Here is a 17457-nt window from a genome sequence, read left to right as displayed (position 1 = left end):
TCCTTAAAATAGACCAGCATCATTAGTTGATAAAAGGCCAATGTGAGAGACATGGACAGCACTGATCTACTTAGCTCTTTCTACAACTCATTCCAATGACATTTAACTGCATGTTGCACTAGCCTATATGTTCAGAGTATTGGACATTGCAAATGTCTTTACCAGGCTAGGTAATGCAGTTTCTGTATTTCAAACTTAAGGTCACCTTGAATTTGATTCTCTTCCAATAAGTTTGCCTTCAAAATTCCATGCAACCTACATGAGCCAGAAAGGGGATTCATGAGGGCTATTTTCTTTGAAATGACATTTGCTCCTCCAACAATTGCTCCGGGCTTTATTTCGTCTAGAATATAGGGTTAGGGTTGCTATAGGGTGTTTATATAAGGTTGAGGGTTAGGTTTAGGAGAGGGTATAGTGTAAAATCCAGGGTTGACATTGGTCATTCAATTATGGTGGAATACAGCAGAGCAATTGCTGCCGGAGCAAATGTCATGGAACCCCTTTTTTTCAAGCATTTTTTTAGGAAACGAAAAACAACCCCTGAAATTTCCACATCATGGGCTTTTTGAATGGGTTTCACATGTATTGATAATGGAACAGGACTTCATATGTATTTCATAGACCCCTGTTACATCTGAAAGTTTCCTACCCGAGACCTGACCGAGTCCACTTGCAACCTTGACTGTATTATTGGTGGATTAGCTTCGCAAACGAACCGAGTCCGAAATGTGGTCTGTTTACATCAGTGTTCATTCCTCCCATATCGGTATGGTTTCGAGCGGTATCCGATTGCTGACACCAAAGGGCACTCTCGATCTAGGCTCTGAACAATTTGCGCGCGCTAATTGAAGTTGTTTGCATTTCGTTCACTCGTCGGCTGCTAGCTCGCAATTTGGTTACGATCGGATAGCGTACGTTAGTTTTTATTTCTAGATATTTAAAACCCTGAAAAGTACAGATCCTCGAATACATTATAAGGAATATTAATGTGTATTCCCTGATTCGGGAAATACATAAGCAATTTCTTCGGGAAAGGGCAGTCAGAGTGAGGTTTGAGGAAAGGTGTCGGCAGAGAATAAGGATGGCAAAACATTCGAAGAACGACGGGGCTGAGAAGGGGATAGCGCGCACTATGACGCAATTTGACAGCTGGCGAACGGACCGAGCTGGGTTCGAAAGCTTGTGTGCGTTTACATCTACAAATCGGTGGACCGGGGCCGGCCCGATACCTACCCGAGACTACCTCTGGATGTGGTCTCGGGTAGGTTCGCTAAAAGGTGGCCCGAGGTAGGTTTGGGATGTTTACATTTGATTTCTTTCCGACCGGATGTAGGCCCCGGGCCGGCCCGAGGTAGGGAATCTCTCAGATGTAACAGGGGTCTTAGTTCATACCAAACTACAGTAAGAGGGTTATTTGTATTATAACTTCATCAGTGAATTTCTTAAGCTCACAGGCACAATTTCAAAAGAGGCAAACTGATTACGTTTGCTGCACAGAAATACTGGTAGTTATTTTGAATGCTGTAAACTCAATATTTTTTAATGAAACACCTAACCCTCTTCACTATGAAATTTATTTGCTGAGTCTTACATATAGGCCTCAACAATTCAAGCAATTAGTTTGTCTTTGCTCCAAAACTTTTGCCAGCATCCACTTTCACTTGTCCAGGGCAGTCGGGCAATCAATTATATTGTATCCTACACTGTAGGTGAAACAAACTACCAATCTAATAACCAACCAACAAAGTTATGATTATCATGATGAAATATCAGCGGACTACACTGTAACAGTAGTTCAGGCCTGTTTCAAAATAGAGGAAGTTTACAATGACAATGCCCATAGCCACAGACAGGTGATGTACCAATAGTCCATAATGTAAGAGGATGACTAAGAAGCTCAAGAGTACATGTATGTCTGAAGTCTTTGAACATTATGATTTTATACCTCAAGCATAAGATACAAACTCTGTGAAAATAAAGCATTGTGAAAAAGACTTGCTTATCCGCTACACTCTTGGCTTTGCAAGTCAGCAAGAAAAATATCATGACTAGGCCTACATGTAGGACTATTAATGAAAACCCAAGAACAAAGCTTGAAATAATCCAAGGCTATCAAACACCATGGCCATGAATGCCATGTTGTATGGCCATGGTACCCCTATCAATGGCTTTGGAGATTTGTTGTGCCCTTCAGTACTTTTTTCGTGACCTGTAACATAGAAAAGAGCACTATAGACAGGAAGCCTTGCCTTAATATCAAGATTGAAGAGAAATGCTTTAAAGCAACCTCTTCATCTCCAATATTCTTCCTAAAGCTCATAAACTTGAAGACTCATGTATTTTGTCTACCTCCATTACTCTAAGATAAGCTTTGCATCTATCAAGTCATTAATTCACCATAATGATAGGGGAGTCAAGGGGACTGTCTTGGTCTCTTAGAATGTGACCCAAGCACATTTGTAGGTCAACTCCAACTCAAGAAATTAAAGCCCCTTACATGCAGGGCTGTCAATGTAAAAGTACATGTAACCAGTGCCAAGAAACATTGTGCACTATAAATTTATTTCTGAATGGCTAACATGGTACATTAAACAAAACTGGAGCAAAATTAAATAAAATTTGTCTTTAAAATTTATATTTCATTAAAAAATTGATAGAAGTATTTGTTTCTAAATGGTGTCAGTCATCAAATCTGATGGGGGACAAGTTTGAATTAAAAATAACATTATGCTCCGTAGGTTTTATTAGGGTCAGTCGAGTTAATTTCCAGGAAACAATTTTTTTTTTTTGCCTTATACTGTACAATGTTCAGTACCCTGTATTACATAATAGATGAAGACTCTGTTTGATTTTTTTTACGAGAATCCACCTCTTACATAATCGAGGTTAGATAAATCAAAGTTCAATGCACTGATCAAGTACAGCCAGCAGGGGTTAGATACTAAAATGTACTTCAAATGTGAAAGAAAAATCAAAAGTATTGGACAGTGCATTTAAATATTCAAAGCTTCATCCAAACATATTACTTTTTTCCCAACCAATTCAAATCAATTTTAATATTTTCAATTTTACAAATTCAACAATATATTATTCTATAGTAAAATTTTAATCCATCATCTATGACGTAAAAATCTATTGATTCACTGAGCAGTTTAAGGATATGTGTACTCTAAGTTGCATAATGCATATATCTTCTTTATTTCTTATAATCAAATCCTGTTTGAAGTTGAAATATTACCGTAAGTAACGGTGTATTAACCGCACCCGTGTATAAACCGCACCCCCAACTTTGGACTAAAAAAAAAAAAAAAAAAAAAAAAAATTCTTCTCATATTTACATGCTTATTTGAGGTACGAAGAAACAAAACTAAGTTTGAGATTTCAAAGTATCCAAAGAGATTACCGGTATGCGGAAATCTGCTGTTCTTGATCAATTCATCTACAAATATTAGAAAGAACAATCCCGACAATATTGGTAACTTATACACTCACCTCACAGTCACAGTGTACACACACACAGCACTGCCATTACATGTACATTGCAAACTACGATACAGTACCAGTCATGCCAGTACATTTTATCAAATCATGATCTGTGTCTTTCCCAGCGTAGGAGGAAGAAACATTCACATTTCTTGCATCAAAATCTCACAATCAATTTCAGAAATTTGATGTCTTAGCATGAATTTTGGATACGGGATTACAGGAAGGTTCAAGAAACAAAGAAATTGACATTTTTTCCAGTTGTTTTTTACGGCTTTGTGCCGTCTCTCTCGTGCGTGGCTTACATGATATCTTATGAAAAGCAAACAGGAAGGAAAAAAAACAAGCTGGCGCGAAACGGGACTTTGAATAGCTATAGCGCCAGCTTAAGTCGCACTATAACCACATTACAACGCAATCTCTAAGTCTAAGCTCACTCAACTCTCACTCAGCGGTGACAAAATATTACCGAGTGTGCTTGGCGTCTCTTTTAAATTAGCCAGGGAACTTCACTACTTTGAATCGAGAATAAAGTCAAAATTAGTGTCATGAAGGTGGGTGCGTTTGTTATGGACAATATTTAATTAATCGATTCCCATTACCCGCGGCTCATACCCCTCAAAACGACATTGCCTGGGCGGCTACGCCCGGCCACTCGATGTGTTGTGAACTGGCAGACAACGTACATGTACGGGAGGGGTTACGGCGGGCTGGCTCAGACCCGTCACCGTGTATAAACCGCACCCCCGACTTTTGCTACTATCCCGCCAAGAAAAAGGTGCGGTTAATACACCGTTACTTACGGTAGTTATAAATGAGCACCAAGAACAAAAATTTATGCCGACTAAAATGAATGTAAGATTTTTCTAATTACTGTGAAAGCTATCTACAGTAGATATGAACAAGTTTCAAAGTCCTTTTTTTACTCAGGACAACAAAGAGAAAAAACGAAGAAGATAATTCAATGTACACTGTAGGCCTATATAATGACCTCTGAGACCCAACAGAAAGATCATTGCTATATTCTTAACAAGTTTGAAACTGATCTGTTAAATGGGACAGATAGACAGAGGACCCCAAAACCTAAATGCCACCAGCAACAGTGGAAAAGTGTATACACTGTAGGCAAAGGCCACAACAAAATCCTGCAATTTTGGTCGGGATTATAGCCCACTTTGCAAAAATGTTGTGAGAACAGTGGACTTAACTTTTTTACCCTGTACTATAGAAGTATTTTCAAACTAAAAATATTTTCTTCAACCCTTTGAAATAGGTGGGGCTAAGGGGGGGTCTTAGTCCCACTACATTGGTGTACCTTTTTTGGTGTTTAAAAGATATAGTCTGAAACCAAACCAGAAAATTTAAAGGAAAAGCATTTATAAGCCAATCACATAAGTCAAAAGTTCATGTCAAATTAACCAAGGCTTACCAAATAAAGTGGGGTTAAGAAAGACAGTCTGAAACAAAACAAAAAAGATAGTATAGGTTCAAGGATAGTCAGGGCCTCAGGGGTTAATATAGACATTGAGGTTAGTAGTAGTATGGCATCAACTGACATCAATCTTTTAAGAACTAAGAAGGGAATATTCCTTATTTCCTTGGTAGTTTCTAACTAAATAAAAATACTTTCAAGGTAACTAATGTGGACAATAGATGACCTTTTCATGGACATGGAGATGTGAAAGTTCAGTAGAATATGACTTTTTTGGGGGGGGTTGCTCCTCTCCCTTCTTCAGTCACACAGTTGTCGGTAGTCAAAATACGACACCACTTATACACTTTTAATGGTCATTTGAAGGGCAGTTAAACGTTCTGACTTGGCTATAAATATAACCGTTAATACAGTATAAGCAATAACACTGAGCCACATTGCATTCAATTGAATTGAGATAGATAATGTAATTCAAGACACAATCATACTGTACTTGTATGTGGTTGAATGTAGCTGCGGTTGAAGTGAATGTGTTTTACAGTATTACACCTGGGAGAACATCCTGAATGTCTACGTGCATGAACTAAATGTCATCTGCGCTACAATAAATGATTGATGGACTAGAAGTTCCTTTTACACCACATGTATTTGGGATAATAAAAGTCATTTTAGATAAAATAGTCAAATCGACAGTCAAGTCAGCAAAATATTTGTTCATCGAACACGTACTGCACAAACTAACCCAGTCAGAAAGTGGTTTCCTCTTTTTAATAATGAATAAAAATTTATGCTACCCATCACTGCCATTGATAGGGCCTTTATATCATGCAGTCCTACACATACATGTACATGTAATAGGAAGGAGGGGAAATGATGCTAATGTTTGAAACTATACAAACACTTAAAATTCTATTTTGAATATGAACACTGCAGGGGTGTAAAGGACTATTTCATATTGATCCAGGCTTCATCACACTGTAATAACCCTTTCATAGACGAGTGTAAAAGGGATAGAGGTTCAACATAGCAATATTACTCATTACTTGGCCACTGACCAAACGGAACAGAGATTTACCTGTAAACTGCATGTACATGTACATGTACACATGCCCACATCCAGACATCAAGTGTGATTAAAAATAACTAATTGATTCCAAGCTTTCACTTGTAGGTCAGAGGGATACAAGCTTGGCAGGTCAAAAATATTCCACTCTCACAATTCCATGCTTACGTGTGTGCTGTTAAGTGGGGTAACTTTCATAACATCAAATTTCTGATAGCCAGGAAGCTGTGATGCAATTATACAAATATATTCCCATGTTGATTCACAGGAAAGGAAAAAAATTCAATTTAACCATATTACAAGAAATGTATTCAAATTGGCAAATACACCTTATATATCAAGCCTATACCTTATTTGTACATTTACCACATGAAGTAATAATACATTTTATAATTACTACCCTACCCACTACATGAAATATATTTTCATCATCATCTAGCATTCCAATTCATCATTGCCTCATTCAAAGACAAACAAAGAAATTGACAAATAATGCAAATAGTTGTGATTGGAAGGCAATACATTTGACCTCTTCTTTCCAAAATAGTATTTGAGAATTTCCCTTTCCATTTTTTTTCAAATGACATTGAATGCATTAGAATTCTTGTATGGTTAAGGAATAAATGAGGAAGAACTTTGCACTGAAACTTTTCCTACCCATGCATGAAATTATCTTGGGCTTCGGATCTACATGCATTAAGGGCTTGAATGAATTCTTGCATTGGATTCAAATGTTGGGAAGCATGGTGAAATAAATAAGTTTTTTTTAAAGAAACTTACCAGCATATTTCTCAATCTAATTTCTTAGTACTTATTGCTCCCTTGCCCCCTACCTGCATTTGTTTAACTCATAAATGATTTACAGGTACAATTCATCTATAGAGTTAATCTGTACAATACAAACACCTGGCAAACTCACATTAGGTCAGTCTATAATATATCAGCCATTTGCTAACTGTCCAGATAAGAACTACATGTAGGCATATATTTCGCTCAGATTAATTGTGATTAAGACTTAGAAGGCTTCTACTAGATAAAAAGTCCCCCAGAGCAGACTGGAAGCCATTGGTCCTCTGGTTGCTCCCTCTGTACAGAACATTACATGTAGGCCTATGTACAGTTAGAGGTGCTTCTAAGCTCTTCAAGTTGAGAAAAGGCAAATAACATAGCTTGCAAAAGACATTCCACATGAATTCAATTGTAGAAAACAAGCAACACTCAGTCCAAAACCAGGATCTATTAAAGCAAAAAGTATAGTGTAAATCTCCATCGCAAAGCCCCCCCCCCCCCCCCCCCCGCCCCATCATCAAATTTGCAAGCTAAAGCAAACAATATTATATTTAACATATCAAATGATGAAAAAGGGCTTGATCAGCAAATATCTTGGCTATTGGAAATTTACAGATCTCTGCCTTTTTTGTACCGTAGTGCAAAGATTTTAATACTTCAAGCAGACAATAGACTTTTAAATACAGTACATCTGGACTTTGTACATATTTGTTGGATAGTACCTGTAAGGTAAATAACAAAACGCACAGAAAGGAAGACCCCATATGATGACTGAGCACATTCTATGAAATTTAGTCGGAAGAAGCACGTGCACACATGGGTTGTAGTATTCCAGTCATGATCTTGAATTTCACGAGCACATGGCTGTTATGCAGAGTATCAAGACTACAGACGTTGGGCTACCTGCATCATGTGCATTAAAGAAAAACCCAGCCAGCAAAGGATCTTCTGTCTGGGAATTTTTACTGCAAGACCCAGAGTTATTTTATTTTGAGGTTGTAGAGAAGTCGATACAGGATATGCTTCATTCGAACCACTACTCATAGCAAGTGAATTATAGTACGTCTTTGAATAAATGAATGCAAACTCACTGTCCAGTACATGTAATCTGGGCAATCTGGTACTACATGTAATCTACATGTAGGAATTTCAGCAAAGGGAAGGAGTATTTCTAATTGTAAAATATAGGTGATTTCCTTAAGAATATACATATAGGCCTACCTCTTCTTCAGCACTGAAATGAGATTCACATTGCATACAGTTTTAATTTGTACAAGATGGAAAATTCATGGTATAAAAGTGGAAGGCATGGGACAATGATTAGTTTAATAACTCTTCCCAATCCCCCCCCAAAAAATATATATATATATACCTCTATATATAGGCCTACATTGCAACATCCCTCACACATATCCATGTGTACGTAGTTGCACGATTGTAGATCATTGTACACTACTTTTATATCAGGAATAGCATTGAGAATCATAATATCTGTACAAATACTAGTACAATCTTCTTAGAGTGAAGTTATTTCAGAGGGTTAGATAATGGAGACTACATGTACTGTACGTGTAGTTAATAAGGTATCTTGATTCCAGTGACGTCAGGAAAGATGGGATCCATTCAACTACGTCATCTAACACACCTCTTGATACACCTACTACGTCAGTCAGTCAGACAACTCTCACAATGTCACTTTCTACTGTGATTACATTTACATTACTCCACAACAGAATCCCATTAAGAATTCAAATTAGACACTACGTACATCAAGCATTTGCATTATTTATGTGCAAACACTCAATCCTGTAATAATTTTTTAACTTGAATGGCTCGTCTGTAAGTATGTACCGTACATGTAGGCCTACACATGAATCACATGTTTCAATTTTAATACTTACCAGGGTTCTGGCTATTAGTAACTTCCAGTTCAGGTCACATAAAAATTCAGGATCACAGAACTTGTTTTATAATTTTCTGTTTGTGACTTCTCTCTACAAACCTAGTTCAACCAGGTATTCATTTTTTCATTCACAATTGTATGCTCTTGACTACATGTACAGTGTATGTGCGCAAGTAATACTGAATATGATTTTTTATAATAAAGTAAATGTTGGTATCAAATATTTGTTGTTCATTGTTTTTAATATCTAAAATCTAATCAAAAAGGTATATAAACAAGGACCTTCCTCTTTGGTGTGTCTCCATCCTCTTTATTTCAATTTTCCTTTCTATGTTATATTGTAAATCACCAGTACATTTTTGGTTATTTTTCATATAATAAATATAAATCAAAATATTACATGTAGCTGCACAAAACCAAAAGAGCTCAAAAGTTTATACAGTCCATGTAAGAATTAGACCGTACACTATATTCAGGGAGTAGTATCATGAACACTGGGGTACTAGTATTATCATCCAAAAAACTTGCTGAATAGATGACTTGAGATACACATGTAATGGAATGAAGTGCATACAAACCATTTAAATCATTCCCTTCTGTAAACACACACAAAAGAGGAAAGACAGTCCACAGAGCCTCAAGAAATTTGATTTATTGTCCCATCAAGTTCAGGGTGCATAACCAAATAAGGCCATAATTGCACTTAAGAAAAAAGTTCAGGACCACAAGGCCTGAAATTCAGCTAGTATTCATGTCAATCACAAGAAAGAAATTTGATCTTTTGATAAAAGATCCCGCTCCAGCCCCCATCAGACATCCGCCTATTGCACCATGACCCTTTGTTGAATGTGGCTTACTGACCTCTCCTCCAAATCTTTGAGTTGCCACTTGGTATATTTCACTTGGCCTATTCCCACTTGGTCTATTTCCACTTGGTGTATTCCCACTTGGTCTAAGGGAGGGGGGTGATTCACTAAGGAGTGAAAGAAGTATTGGGGCTCTATAATTTCAATCTAAATTCACCTGTTCACTATAAAATTAATAAATGTCGATTTGTGTGAGGGTGGGATCCATTCCATTAAAGGGCAATCACTATTTTACTTCTTAACACCTGTTATTAGTTGATTGCAAGTGTTTACTATCAAAACTACATGTGTACATGTACGTACTATACATAGTTTATCATTTTCAACAAAAGCTCTTTCAGACCCACTCGATCACCAAAATAATAAGAAATTGTTCAGGCCTCAAAAAATTTGTGAATTGCCTTGTGCATTCATAAAGCTGTTCATAAATGAAGAACTACAAGTGCACCTTTCTTACATGCTAGATAATCACCAATGAACATTTACTGGTGAATATCATTTACCATAAGAATGTTATTACCATAATACCTGTGGCCTTGGAAATATCAAAGTGGATGTTAAGAACATTTACCTACTAATTACCGTAGCAGTATTTCTTTCAACAACTACAATTTTCTTTCATAGTCACATAAGTACCTCGTATTTTCTCATCAGGGACTGGGGGGATAAAAATGGATAGCAGAATGTTTCCCTATTAGACAATAACATGTACAGTCTTGGAATGGGTTTGAAAGCATGTATAGAGTATTACATAATAGGTTAATTATTTTTACTGGCAGGTTTAGAAAAGCACTGTACGTGTAATTGTAGATAAATTTACTTTTGGACCCTACCACGTGTTATCACAAGTTACTCCAAGTCTGCAGTGTCTTTTGTCTGTGCATTTATATGCATATGCCTGTGGTATTCTGTTTCACTTTTCTCCTTTGAAAATACTAATTGCAGTCATACAACAGATCAAATCGAAACAGGCATTAGTTGATTTGATTTACATGAGGTTGATGTAAATAGAATGGTACTATCTACAAAAAGAATTAGAACTTTAGGAAATGAGAGGAAATTGACCTAAAGTTCTAATCAAACAGCAAGCAAACAACATACACGTACATGTAAGTATTTAATTTCCACTAGAGACAGATATCTGTATGAATTCAGTAATTAAAAAAAAACAGAGACAGAAAAGGATTTCAGTCTTCCACATGTATCACAAACCTTTTATGTTAAAAAACAAAAACATGGGCGCCTTTCCTTCTCATAATTCATATTTTTTTTATTTAATATCAGTAGAAATGTACTCTCTTCAAAATTTGACTAACATTGAAGCTTTTGTGGAATGTTATTTTAATCTTAAATAAAACATTTGTTCTGTTTTAGATGTGTGTAATAATGAACTTTGAGTCTTTGACTTGCATACTCAGTCACTGGACTGGTCCAAAGTATCAAATATGACTTTGACTGGTGGCCGGATTCCCCTCTCACTCAAAAGCAAATCACCTTTACCCCTCCCCTCTTCTTCAAACAATTCAGAGCATATTCCATCCCCAACTTTCTTACTATCCTCCACTTGCTCCTTCCATGCATGTCTTTTTTTACCATCCCTTCTTCCAGATCGAACAAACCACTCACCTCAAACTCAAAACCCTACATATTGATATAGGGCATTGCTGCATTTGTCCCTAAAATACCCATAACAAATTATTAATATCATTGATAATGAGGAGTCAATGAATATTTGCAGTTGTCTTAAAAGTTGAATAAGTGTGAGGCAACTATTTATGTAACTCCAAAGAACATTGAACAATTAAGCCAGCTTTCAAGAGTAGTTCCAGTGCAATACAATGCATTCAGTTAGTATAGTCTGGTCTTCCTATTCAGGTGGCTTTGTATTCAATTGATTCTTTATCAAGGAGAAAGGATTGTTTATTGATTTTAACTGCCAGTGGTAAGTTAGGTCATCTGTGCTGACCTCCTTCTCAAGGGCATAGAGTACATTCAACAATACTGAAGTTATAATTAGAGCAGTCTTTGAGAATGAGATCTGGGGAGCATGAATGAAAAACATAGCCAGGGATTTTCAATGTGTTGTTACATGTATAAGCTACGAAAAGCCTTGTATCTGATTGGTTAAGGGCAAATTTGTCAATGAAAATCTATGACATACATGTAATTATCTCTTGATGAAACATTCCCAGGAGCAGGTGGAGTGGAATAAGTAGTAGCAGGAGAAAAAGACTAACAGTAGCAGCAGCAGAGTTGTAACCGGAATACTTTGGTATAAATAGTAGCAGCAGCAATATTTTATCATTGCAAATACATGGACACACTCAAAACAGTAATAAATATACTTATTTCAAATTAAGAGGAGATATTGCGTTAATTCAATCCAGAGTATCATATCATAAATCCATTTGCTGACTTATCAACTTGAGTGTAACCAATACAATGGAGAACCCTTACCAAAGGTCATGATACTATTCCAATACACTGATACAACAAGGTCAACAATGAGTAGCTCCTGTGTCTACACTGGCAAAGGGCAATAGTAAACTTATCTCCCATCAAAGCAAATGGAGCTTTTGAACTCTGATGCAATGTTCATTTATTTCATCCATTCACATGGTTAATGCTTGTAACTTGTACATGCAAATACGTCTACCTGTACATTACCATGTGACATTATACAGGAAATGCTTGAAGGTGACTTCTTCTACGTGTAGGCCTAGGCTAGACGTGCTAGAATAAAATGCCACCACACAATGTGCAGTATACGTGTATCTTTGAATAGAGAACGAGTGTCATGGATCCTACCATATACATGTACATGTACAAGGATTTTATGTGAGGTTTAGAGTATGCTTTCCATGGAAAGATTTAGCTTAATAATATTCTGCACAATATCTATTATGTGCTAAGCATGCCAGAAAATATATTTAATACGTTTGCCTAGTTTTCATAACAACATTCAATTTGACATGTATAGGCTACCTTTAAATTGAAATACAGAGAAATCACTATTATGTGTTAGACATTACAATTTTTCATTTTTTTTTTGGGGGGGGGGGCATTTCAGGGGCACTGTAATAAGTCGCTCAATTTCTAGGAATGCTACCACATTCAATCAAGGAGTTCATGAATATTCACAGCAATTCACAGCAATATCAACAAGAAGATCGTGGCAACTGGCAAGCTCAGGATTCACAAATCTGATCAAAAAGTTGGGATCTTATTCATTCAAGCTAGGTAGAAAAATGATTTTGAAAGCTCTAAATTTTTCATAAATAATACAACACTTGAGATAATCCACTACATCTATAACAAGAAAATCAACATAACAAAGTAGTAAAATTAAATGATCATCCAAATTGCTCAAAGGATCCAATCATCCGAGAATATAGCAAGCATTAAAAGTGACTTTTCTTAATGTTGGGGAAGGACAATAGGAAACAAGATGGCGGCGTAAACATCGGGCAAGTCTCTTCTGTCTTTTCATGATATTTTTCTCATTTTTTTGATGAATTTTTGTTCAAAAATAAAATCCATAGCATAGAAATGTCAGAAATGAAGTTGAATCCCATGTACGTGTACCACCAAAAAACCTGAAACTTTCGCCCCAAAATTTCTACTTTCTTTCTAAAAGATCTAGCCCTGAATCATGTACATGGGATACAACTTCATTTCCGACATTTCTACGATATGGATTTTATTTTTAAACAAGAATCTATCAAAAAATGAGAAAAAATTTCATGAAAAGACAGATGAGACTTGCCCAATGTTTCCGCCGCCATCTTGTTTTCTATTGTTCTTCACCCACGATACGGACGCTTGCGTCGCGTAACGTTGGGGAAGCATCCGTATCATCTTGTTTTCTATTGTTCTTCACCCACGATACGGACGCTTGCGTCGCGTAACGTTGGGGAAGCGTCCGTATCGTGGGTGAAGAACAATAGGTAACAAGATGGCGGCGTACACACTCGGGCAAGTCTCTTCCATCTTTTCATATTTTTCTCATTTTTTGATGAATTCTTATCTAAAAATAAAATCCATAGCGTAGAAATGTCGGAAATGAAGTTGTATCCCATGTACATGATTCAGGGCTAGATCTTTTAGAGAGAAAGCAGAAATCTCGGGGGCAAAAGTTTAAGGTTTTTTGGTGGTACACACAAATGTATAGAAAGACCTTGCTTCGTATGAGAGTAACCTTACGTTAATAAATGATTTTTACTCTCTAGAAGCCTCCTGGCTACTCCTGGCTACGTACATGCAAATGAATTAGAAAGGAAGACCTGGCTTCATTGAGAGTAACCTTACGCTAGTAAATGATTTTTACTCTCTAGAGGCCTCCTGGCTAGGTACACGCAAATGAATTACAAAGGAAGGCTTGGCTTCGTTGAGAGTAACCTTACGTTAGTTAATGATTTTTACTCTAACGTTAGAAGCCTCCTGGCTAAATGGAGGGAACCAATCATCCATTCTGCAAAGAACAGCATTGCTGATGGCACTTATTGAAGTAAGTTTTGTACATATGGTTGGAACTACCCCTTATCGACCACCTAATCTTCAAAGCATCGTATCTGCGAAAATATTCATCAATTTTACCCAGTTTTCGTCTCATTTGTGCAGAAAATTATGCAGACCAGATTCCCATGTTTCGCTCGGCAACTCCGTTTCAATCCACATATATATCGACGAACAACGAATACGACGATTTTACATTTGCTCATTTGCACCCTTCTTTTGAAACCGACCACCCGCGATACACTAAGCTTACGGTCGATTCTTGTCGCGAAATATTTTTAGTCTTTCAAATCAGTTCTATGATGTCAACATGCTAAATGATCGTCTCACTATTTCCACTGTGAGCTCCGGCACATGATTCGACGATTGACGACGGATGTTTGTTCTAAAGCCGTTTCCTATCGGATTTCTTGGGTTTTCAGCGGGATTTGGGTCTGATCAATACAATTTTGTTTAATTCTACTAAATTTTTACTTTTTGTTGCTTCTTATTCTCTCGTAAAATCGATTCTTACCATTTCTATGGACACTGCGCCTACTCTCCCGCGTGTATCGTTTGTAATACGCAATAATTTTAACGCACGAAAGGTGGTCGGTTTCAAAACTAAGAGGTGGTACTGGTACAAGATATGTGGTAGTCTGACCATACTAGATCTAATTTATAATTGCATACTGATGTCATGGAAATAGGCACTGCCATTGACATTGCATGCAATGCATCTAACTTAATTTGAATACGACTCTTCACCAGGCAATGAAGCATTACCATCACTTTTTCAGGCTCAGTGCACCTCAGGCATCAATTTGCACACTCGCGATCATTCACAGTCACACAAAATGCACTATGGCCTACGGTACGCGGTTCCACGCTACGGTACCGTTCACTACCGGTACCGGTACATAAATCATACACACTCATCTTATAACGTTTATAAATTCGCTGGCAGGTTAATTATACGATTATCCAACTCCAAAGCTGATTAAGTATTACTGATAGCTTACCACTTGATAGATCTATCCTTTTACACCTTTCCAAAGTTAAACTTGAAAGTTCTCGCTCAAGCAGCATTAATATTTGAGCTTCACTCGCCACATGTACAATGTATGGCAGGTCGCGACGTCGCGGTATATGTGTAGAGGCTAGGCTGGTACTGTGGTCACGTAATATCTGGCTACATGCAATGCACGTGTGAAATTTACTACGCAATAAGCTCGAGAAAAAAAAAACTTTCATAACGCCCTCTCCTGTCCATCAATCCATATTAAGAAAAATACATACCAAATATAGAAAGCCCAAGAAACGTAGGATTTCCTTTTATGGAATACTAGTTACCATATACGGTAAATCAACTAGATACACACCCCCCTTATACAAATATAATGTCGACTGTGTGTGGAACATGTGCTCAGGAACTGAAATACAAGTCGGGAGTTTCGTCATCAAAATCAAGGTACTTTTCCACTAAGCGATAACCAATATCCCGGGGACGTCTAGGGGCATTGGGCCTTGTCCGAGGATTGCATCATGATTCAGGAATCATAATAATTAGACCCTTATCCCGTTATCACTGAGTAGAGCCGGGAGTAGAGCAGCATTAAATATCTCTAAATGAATACTTGAATATTTTGGTTCGATTGTTTTATTGAAATGTAAGCCCTATTTACTTTAAAAAAAAAATCAGCTCGCGCTTCGCGCTCACTTACTTTAATTATTTATCAAAACAGTGATTTACCCGTAAACTTTCCAGATTTTTAGGTCAAGACATCAGAAATTTTTGACTCGCACTTCGCGTAGTCTGCAGGCACAGACCCTGATTGGAACTTTGATCAACAAGTGTGCCTCCGCGCAAAGACTAGCACATACAAAACTTGTAGAGCCTTCAGTACACAAGGGTGACAAGGCATGAGTAGGCTGCACATTCAGACCCTTATTTCGAGTGAAGGGTTTGCCCAGCAGACTACACTTCGCGCTCTCATCAATAATTGTTTACTTAGATACTCTTACTGTTCTTTACAACCAAAAGTGATTAGAATATGATCCCGTTTAAGATGTACGTCTACAAAATCTCAGCTCGCGCTTTGCGCTCTCGTATATATTTTGCTCATGGATGTCGATCCCGGAGGGGATGGGGGATAAAACCCCCCAATATATAGGGGGGTGGCCTGTGTAATCATCCCTACCCAAATGATTTGAGGTCAAACATTTCATTTTTAGTGATGAATACTTGTAATAATTTTTATAATCATTACCATTATTACGATTATCATTATTATCAATATTAGTATCATTATTATTGTCATCATTATCACCATTCTTGTCATAATTATCATTATTATTGTCATAAGTATCATTATTATTGACATCATTATCATTAATATCATTATCATTATTATTATCGTCATCATTATTATCACTATTATTATTAATATTATCATAATATCAATAAGATATGATGACTGTCATGATGATTATCATAATGATGTTAACGATGTTTATTGAATTTACGCATGATGACCATTCATATTGTTTTACTTATAATAACGTTTATTGCTGTTGAATGAAAGAATTTCTTTCGGAAACTGCTACAAACAGTTACACGGAGAAAGAAAAAAATCCAGAATGAAATAGTTCATGATTATGCTTTTATATTTGACATCATCTTTTTTTTATTTACTCTTTCTCGCAACCAATTGCATGTGGTGTGCCTGTTTTATTTTACCATCATTAATATCAATTCATTGTTGTTAGTTGTACGTCCTTTATATTCAAGTTAAATAAGAGAAGAAATTACAAAATAAATGAGAATTGAAATCTTAAAGAGTATATAAAAAGGATATAACAATGAAAGCCGATAAGAGTCTTGAAAAAGATTCGTTTTCAGGTCAATTTTGTTTCAAATCTTTGAGCTCGCGCTTCGCGCTCGCATTATTGATAAAGTTTTTAGTCTTATAGATATAAAGTTATACATTGTACTTAAAACTTCGATCTTATAAGAACTACCCCTCCCCATGGCCATGGACCCCCAAGAAAGTTTCATGACCAAGAAAGGAGAAAAGAAAGAAATGAAAGGGAAACGGGTAAAAAATAGTATTTTAAAATATCATGTCAAAATCTATCACAAAATTAGATATTGTATTAAAATGCCTGTCCCCTAAAAATGTTAGACCATTAATGCCACTGAACCAACCCCCTTTCAAACTAAATGGAAAAAAAACTCACAGAGAACAATATTTGTGTCAGTCATCCCCCAACCATGAACACAAATCGACGCCCATGATTTTGTTCTTCATCGAAAACGTATTAAATCTGTCCTGTTTTTCAAGTCGAAATTTCAAAAATATTCAGCTCCCGCTTGGGACTCCGCACTCGCATCAATATTTTCAGGCAAAATGAGATATCTTATTTT

At 36.7% G+C, this 17457-nt stretch overlaps 1 protein-coding gene across 1 annotated transcript in view; it reads right to left on the bottom strand.

Moving 5' to 3' along the window:
* Positions 1-15195, bottom strand: part of LOC121408794 (clustered mitochondria protein homolog) — a 56507-nt gene extending 41312 nt beyond the window's left edge. Inside the window, exon 1 of the mRNA XM_041600429.1 lies at positions 15053-15195. The gene's annotated coding sequence lies outside the window, so the exon portion shown is untranslated. The remainder of the gene's footprint in view (positions 1-15052) is intronic.
* Between the last annotated feature and the right edge of the window lie 2262 nt (positions 15196-17457).

This window comes from Lytechinus variegatus, chromosome 2, assembly GCF_018143015.1.
Source record: "Lytechinus variegatus isolate NC3 chromosome 2, Lvar_3.0, whole genome shotgun sequence".
NCBI lineage: Eukaryota > Metazoa > Echinodermata > Echinoidea > Temnopleuroida > Toxopneustidae > Lytechinus > Lytechinus variegatus.
Note: the sequence above shows the minus strand (reverse complement) of the source record. Positions and strands in the feature narration are given on the sequence as shown.